Genomic DNA, 7,315 nt, shown 5'->3' with positions numbered 1-7,315 from the left:
AAAAAGAATCCTGCAGGAAATGTGCCAACATGGTATTGGTTGGGACGATCCCTTACCAGACCAGCTAAAGCCAAGGTGGGAAAGTTGGCAAAATGACTTTACACGGCTGGAAAAGCTAAATATAACTCGTTGTTGCTTGCCTAAAGGTTTTGGAGAGGCCAAGGAAATGGAGTTGCACCATTTTTCAGATGCGAGCTCAAGTGGTTATGGACAGTGCACCTACCTGAGAGCCAGAAACGTTAAGGGTGAGATTCATTGCTCCCTATTAATAGCAAAGGCCCGCGTCTCTCCCAATAAACTGACCACAATCCCCAGACTTGAACTGACAGCTGCTGTAGTTTCAGTAACAGTCAGTAACATGTTGAGAGAGGAACTAAGTTATACATTGACAAAAGAATATTTCTGGACTGACTCAAGGGTGGTATTGGGCTACATAAACAATGATGCACGTCGCTTTCACACTTTTGTAGCAAATAGAGTTCAAAGGATCAGACAAAGTACCAGCCCTCAGCAGTGGACAGACTTGAACTGACAGCTGCATCCAGGGGTTTGAATGTAACTGAGTTACTCACTTCTAACTGGTTCACTGGCCCCTCCTTCCTCTGGGAAAAGGAATTACCCACACCAGAAAGTGTTGAGCTGGATCTGTCCATAGGAGATCCAGAAGTCAGAAAGATACAGACAATGTTAACGAAAGTCGCACATATTGCTAGTCTTTCTGAACGCTTGTGCAAGTTCTCGTCATGGTCCAAAGCAGTAAAAGCTGTAGCACATCTCATAAGAAGAGCTAGACAAATCAAGTCGAATGCACCTGCTTTCGTGAGTGAACAGGAAAGTGCTGAATGTGCAATAATCAGCGATGTGCAAAGTCAGACATATGGAAAGGAAATAAAACTGTTAAGCAAAGGAAACAAACTCCCTCATCACAACAAACTGTATCAACTTGACGTTTTCATTGACACGGATGGTCTCCTCAAGGTGGGAGGGAGAATTCAACATTCACCAACAAATGACTCTTTCAAACACCCTATTGTGATCCCAAAGGAGCATCATGTGACTAAACTCATAATGTCTCACTGTCATGACAAAATAAAGCACCAAGGCAAGGGATTGGCCGTTTGAAGAAGGGTCTGTGACAACAAATACATAGTTAATTCAACAGGCTGCTCAAAGTAGTTTACAAGGTAACCTCTACATCATACTTTCCTGGAGCACTGAATATTTTTCCTAATAAAAATTCCAGCAAATTATTTAAAAACATATTTTTCCTAACTAAGGGTTATAGCATAACCACTACACCGAGTAAGAGTAAAGTTATTAAGTATTTTATAGTAGACTTCTCTTTTTTTCAGTGTTGCACTTTGTAGACGGTCCCTGCGTACTCAGCCGCTGCACATTGAGACCAGTGATTTGTCTGGAGCAGAGGGTGGCGTTTTGTAAAAATGAGTGTGAAGCTTGTCCATCCACCCACCCAAAAGAGGTGTCATTTGTATTGCGGCAACGTTTTGCTATTGATCCAGAAACTTCGACTCTGTGAATATCTTTCCACCTTTACCGATTTCAGCCACTATAACATACTGTGGCCAGTACACTGGACCGACAGCTATCGCCTCCTCCGTCCGTCTGGGAGCAAATATGTCATTTGCATGTAACGTGATCTTGTGGTTAAAACACGTACGCTTCTAATTTCTCCTTGGGTTTTAATGGCCCTCATGCCACCACCAGCACCCACCACCCCCCGAATTTTTAATGCGCGATCCATGTGGGTGAACTTAAAATTCTAATCCCATCAAATATGTTCTTAGATATACCAAATTAATGTATATTAAACACAAAGACATTGATCTTATCGGTTACTCTGGTAAGTTAACTTACATTAAAACTAGAAGAGCTGTTTCATGGACAAGACATCCATGTCCTCTGATTGGACAGCTTGACTCTGCTCTGTGATTGGATTGTCATTGTCCAGGCAGTTTCAGGTGGTCAGAATTCGTAGTGCAGTTTGCTGCACAAAAGCTTACTTACTAATTATTTTCAGACTTTATGAAAAATAGATTTTATTCGCACATTCAGAAAAAGTTTTTACAAGTACACTTCTTTTCTACACATGCTCAAAATGTTTTTTTTTCAAGTACAAATATTATATACACAAAGGATGAAGTTAGATAATTTGGGACGCTTTTTAGGTTACCAAGAAAACCACCTAAAATTCTGAAAACTACTTTAAGTGTTACTTTTACAACCTGTTATGGATCAGAATTTGTTCCGTTCATGATTCATACTAACTTGAGTAGCAAACACTATATATGTGGGAAAAAGAGTGCACATAATTCACCAGCTTGTAGTTCATCATTTTTCTTTCAGTCAGCTTACTCTCATCAGCCACATACTGAATAACTAAACGAGAACAAATCATAGGTATATATAAAGCATTCAGTTCTGTGTTTGGACAAACAAACCAAGGGACATTTTTCAACTTTCACATATTCTGCACAGTCTCTGTAGCTGCGACCTGAGCTCTGCAGCCTACAAAAAGCCTCATTCGGTTACATGTGGCAAACTGAGAAATGGCCTGAAGGGTCATATGCATTGGCTCCCTCAGACAGGAAGTGGCTAAATGGAGACTCAGGAACCCCCTGCCTTGCCTCTGCCACTCACATGCACCTTGGCTGTTTTTAGAGTGTAGCCCAGCTTAACAGAATGGACAGTCAGGAGTGAAGAAAGAGGAGAGAAGGGAGCATAAGTGAGAGAAGGCAGAAAGCTAGATTAGAGGTTAGGGAGGCAACTGAGGGAAAAAGCTGACTGATTGCAGCAGAGTAGGTGGTCTCACGATATCATGGCTCAAAGCAAGCAACACCATTGGCTCTCAACCCTGGTTTGTCCCCAAGTCTGCTGCACTGGACTGGGATTAAGGACCTCTCTAAGCATTGTGAGCATTTTAGGGTCCCAGTGGATCACAGTTCATCAGCATCACCGTATTTGTTTTGGATGGAGGACAAATCAATGAGTTAGGAACTACTGGCTGTTGACTCCCTACTGCCTGCTATAAATCCTGCTGTGCTGATGAAGGCTGAATGTTGATGTGATAATTGATGCAGGGTTTTTTTTTTCTTTTTTTGTACATGGCGTCACAGGATGTGGTGTGGTTACCATTCAGTCTGTGTATGTGGGTGTTTGTTCGTCCATTTGTCATGTTTGATTAGTATCTTTATACCCCAGCTGGAGAGTTGCTCCTGCTGACCCTCGCTGAACTCAGTATGGACAGGACTAAACGGTTGGCCATACTGGCATATTTGCCTATGCGTGTGTGTTTCTGTGTGCATATGCTTGTGTTACTGTTTTTCATGGAGTATTTTCTGAATACAGAGGACACAAAGTATATCTGCATTTTAAGTGTAGAGTTTTTTGCAGGGCGGGGGGTCCTTTTTTATTTTGAGCAAATAAGCACAGAAGGCGTTGTATGCTGTACAGGTTGTAAAGCCCTTTGAGCAAAGTTGTGATTTGTGATATTGGGCTAAATAAATAACATTTGACTTCACTTGACACTTCTATTCTGTATAGTTGGTATTCATGTTTAAATGACTGTGTGAGTGTGTGATCAAAGCTGTTTCTGTGTGTGTGTGTGTGTGTGTGTGTGTGTGTGTGTGTGTGTGTGGGTGTGTGTGTGTGTGTGTGTGTGCACGCTTAGCCTGACCAATGAGCTGCATGCTCTGCGTATGTCTGGCCCTGGGACTTCAGTGCCTTTATTTCACATTGCAGATCAGTGAAAGGAAGGCTAAAGTTACAACCACAGGCCAAGACAGAAAAACTCACTACAGAAATGTGACATTTATATGCCCTAGTGTCCCCCACTCACCCCCTTACTCACCCTTCTCTTTCCGCAGGAATATCCATGGGTTTGGTCTTGACATCAACCACAGCAGTCTGCCTCTTGCTCTCTCTCACTCTAACCATCATGCCCTTTTTCTGTATCTCTGATCAATGTGCCATTGTAGACAAGAGCACTTGTGCTACATGTTTACGCTTAAGCATACAGTATGCACTTGTGTGTGTGTTTGTTTCATGCATGAGTTCCTCCTGCTCTTTCTCATTTTAATTGTCTAGAGCACTTTGAGGACATGACATCACAATGTGGTAAAGTTGGACACTGATGTGTGTTTTGTGGTAAGGGCAGGCTAGGCTGTGACGCCGTCTACTTGTTTTTTTAGATCCGCAGTCAGAGGAGAGGCCCGGGGAGCCCGTTGATTAGGGCTCTCATTTACGTAACTGTTGCAGTTCTACAGTTGTGATTAAAAATAATCGGGGCTGTAATATACTTTCGTCATAGCTCAAAGGCTTTGTGTGTGTGTGCGTGTGTGTGGTTGCATGACTGTGGGTGGATAAATGAGTCTTTGTCATTTATATTGTTTGTTATTCATATTTCTTATGTGAGCTGTGCGATCTACAAATCATACAATGTGTCAATTACAGAAGGGGATAAAAGGAAACTGACAATTTGACTTGTTGAAAAGATCAAGAGAGACAAGGATGAGAATGACGGAATAGACAAGTGTGTGCTGTTGGAACAAAGAGACAGGCAGCACACTGTTTCTGTTGAAACACTACTCCTATAAGCAGTTCTTTCCTCTAAGACATGGTTATAGGCTAGTTTACCAACAAGTTTGAACCTCTCCCCTCAGTTAACCACTGTGCATGTTGTTACTGCTTCACTGATTCCTGTTTTCCTGGCACATTTTTGTTAGCTTCCCAGTCCTGTTTGGATGGATGCATGTTGCAGAAAAAGTCAGTAAACTTTAACAGAGGTGGGTAAACAAACTGGACTCATATAACATTAATATTGTAGAAAAAAGGTTCTATAACCTCCAATCTGTTTGTGATTTTGAAATAATAAGATGGCATGCTGACTACAAATACATGGGTACACAAACATCAAAACATAAGGACAAAAAACAAAGATACTAATACAGTTGCATATGGGTGTGGTGAGAGAAAATCAAAGTTTACTCTACAGATGCAGTCGCCTCCTCTGGAGAAGAGTGTTGGCTGAACACCTAAAATGTAAGGTTTTCAAAACATGATAAAACCCACCAAAGTGTATTTTAAAAAAATGTTTAATGAATACCCACTTCGCCCATTAATCTCCCAGCATAGCATGAGAAAGATAAACAGTCAAGCTGTTAAACAGCTGAGCTGTCCTGCTTTTTTTTTACTCCCCATACCTCCTAATAAAAACCTGGAGAGCCAATACACACTCCCAACTTGGCATATTGGTCTGGCTTTGATTTGAGGACTTCTCTAGTCTCTTTCTCTCCCAAAATTGTCTCTAGTTCTGTTTCCCTCTCTCTATCTTTCTCTCTCTCTTTTATAATACACCTCAATAATTTATTTTATACAGGAAAATATACTGTAGACTCATAAATCAAAAGCACTATAAAAAAGAAATGAAAGCTGCCTGCATATGGAATGTTTTAGCTCAGATTCTTAGCAAGGCAACATGTAATAAAAGAAATATGGAATTTTCACCTCAGCTCTCTATCAATAAAACAAATGTGAGGACTGAATAAGCTCTGTGTTCCTACACTCACACCATACTGTTGCATTTATATAACTTGATCTGGTATCCACATGAGTGGATGTTTGAGTTAGTCAGGCAAATAGAGCATGTAGTGTGATCTACTATTGTGCAAAGATACTGTCACTCCAATCTTAACAGATATATGGTTTAAGAATCTTTGATGACCAAGTTCTCTGAACACTAAAAAAGGTTTGTCCACAGCTTAAATTTCACACTTAAATCTTTGGTCTGGATGTTTCTACTACATTCATTTTTAGGTTTCCCTAAACCAAGCTAAAACTAGACTAAATACAATGGTTGGAGTTTTCAGTGCAACACACGCAACTTTTATCATTCACTTATTTTTCTGAGATGCGATCAAAATAAAATTACCTGCAGACATTTTGGATGCATATAATCCTTAAAACTATACCTGTGGTTTGAAGTCTATCTGGGCACTTTTATTTTCCCCTGTCAGGTTAAGCCTGTCATTCTGCATATCATTTTACTTATAGCATAATGACTACAGTAGTTTGCTAAAGCCAGCACTGATCAATTTAATCTGTGCTGCCGTTTGTGGGTTTTAAACACTCAGGTTGTATGAAGCTGCAGCAAACTCCCAGTGGAGAAATCAAGTTACTCCCTCGAAACCACTGACAGCTCCTACTACTGTCTCTTGCTCACAGTGATGGTGCTGGATAATCGCTTATCCTCTCCACAACTTCAGCTGAAAACACAAGATTTTCTAGCAATAGTAAGTCAAAATTAAGCATGTGATTTGTAAATTATGCAATTAATGGGAGCTGTTGTGTAGAGTCGCTACTTTTACCTCTGCTTCCTTGAGACTGCTTCATTTAGTAGATGAGTTTTTACTTTTAAATATTGCTCTAAAGGTCATGTTAAACACTAGTAAAGCTTAAAGGCATGTCTGTGTAACCACTTGTGATTGTATATGTGCATGCACTAATGCAGTGTTTGTGAATTGTGTGCTCTGTGCTCAGGGGAACAGCCATATATTAAGATAGTGGAGAAGACAACCATGTCCTCCTCCTGTCTCTGTAACCCCCTCACTTTTTTCTTTGCCCCCATTCCTTTTCTCAGAACAGTATAGGCTTGAAACTGCAGACTGTGGTTAAAATATTGCGCCTTAGATGTTATGCTCTGATTTTTATAGCAGAGGCTGCAGAATGCATTTCATAACAAAATGACAGTTGCAGTTTTATTTATGGAAAAGGTACATTACTGCTATGCTGTGAAATAATGTTGTGTAGAATTAAACTATAAATGTACAGTCAAAGAAGCCTGTGCTGTAGTCAGTTAAGTGAGCACACAGTCTCCCCAGAGCTACTGTGGAGATGGACAGGTCTAAAAGGAAATCCAGTCTTTTAAAATCCTTCGGGTGAGGACTTAGGAGCCACGGTCTGACTGAAAACACCTGCATCTTATAGAGGTCAGTGTAGAGAAAGCTTCAACATCTTGATCCAACATACACATTCATGAATGTATGCTTTCGCACAAACACATGTAGAGGGTAAACACACATGCACACACAAATGTGCATAAGAAGTCATTTGTACTCACCTACAGCAATGCAAAAATCCACATAAATACTAACTTGTGTCATATTTTTTCCATGGCTATCTAACCCTCTCTAACATTAGTAACATTTTTCAATAGTTAAAGGGCAGTGAAATACTATCCACATGTTATGAGATGGACAAGGACCAAAAATGCTCTACACTCCCAAAGAAATGTCCCCTC

This window comes from Monopterus albus, unplaced genomic scaffold (genome assembly GCF_001952655.1).
Source record: "Monopterus albus unplaced genomic scaffold, M_albus_1.0 scaffold6.1, whole genome shotgun sequence".
NCBI lineage: Eukaryota > Metazoa > Chordata > Actinopteri > Synbranchiformes > Synbranchidae > Monopterus > Monopterus albus.
The sequence above is the reverse complement of the archived record's forward strand: the minus strand, read 5'-3'. Positions refer to the sequence as shown.